This window comes from Zootoca vivipara, chromosome 8 (genome assembly GCF_965207765.1).
Source record: "Zootoca vivipara chromosome 8, rZooViv2.hap1.1, whole genome shotgun sequence".
NCBI lineage: Eukaryota > Metazoa > Chordata > Lepidosauria > Squamata > Lacertidae > Zootoca > Zootoca vivipara.
This window is the reverse complement of record NC_142591.1, coordinates 1043044-1043870: the sequence shown is the minus strand read 5'-3', so window position 1 is coordinate 1043870 and position 827 is coordinate 1043044.

Sequence of the window (827 nt, the reverse complement as noted above, 5' to 3'; positions counted from 1 at the left end):
AAGGCACCCGATTGGGCTCTTGGCCCTCGAACCATAGACTTGAGAAATAGACTAGTAACCCCAGGGATTTGAAGGGAATGCTTCGGGGTTCCTTTCGACCGCTCGCTCGCTCGCTCGCCCGCCCGCCTCCAGACAAGACTCAACTCCAAGCTGCAACTCATCAGAGTGCAGGACTTTCCAGTCCACGCACGCTGCTGGCCTGAGTGTCTTGCCTCCCCGCCTAGCCTGCCTAACGGGGCCGTTGTTGTTGGGAGGCCAAAGCAGGGGGGAGAAGGTCTGCAACGCCACATCTTGAGGTTCAGGTGTTTGCCAGCGGAACCTTGGCTCTCCAGGTGTTTTGGAACTACAACTCCCATGATCCCTAGCTAACAGGGGCAATGGTCAGGGATCATGGGAGTTGTTCTAAAACATCTGGAGAGCCAAGGTTGCCTATGCCTTAATCCAGGCACCCCCAAACTATGGCCCTCCAGATGTTGTGGCCTACAACTCCCATGATCCCTAGCTAACAGGACCAGTGGTTGGGGAAGATGGGAATTGTAGTCCAAAACTTCTGGAGGGCCAAAGTTTGGGGATGCCTGCCTTAATCCGTATAATGTAAGCAAGCATTCTGGGAAACATTTGGGACCCTGGCTCAGATTTCCAGCAGAAACAATGGAATTCTTAATTACCGGTATTAAGCTTGTACACTGGCCGCAGATCACAGGACCCTTCCCAACAAAAAACACAAGGTAATCACACAAAACACCCACAGACCCCACAACACATTTAATAAAGCTTATGATTGGATATTTTGACTGGTGCCTAAAGGCAGTGCTCCCCCCCCAACA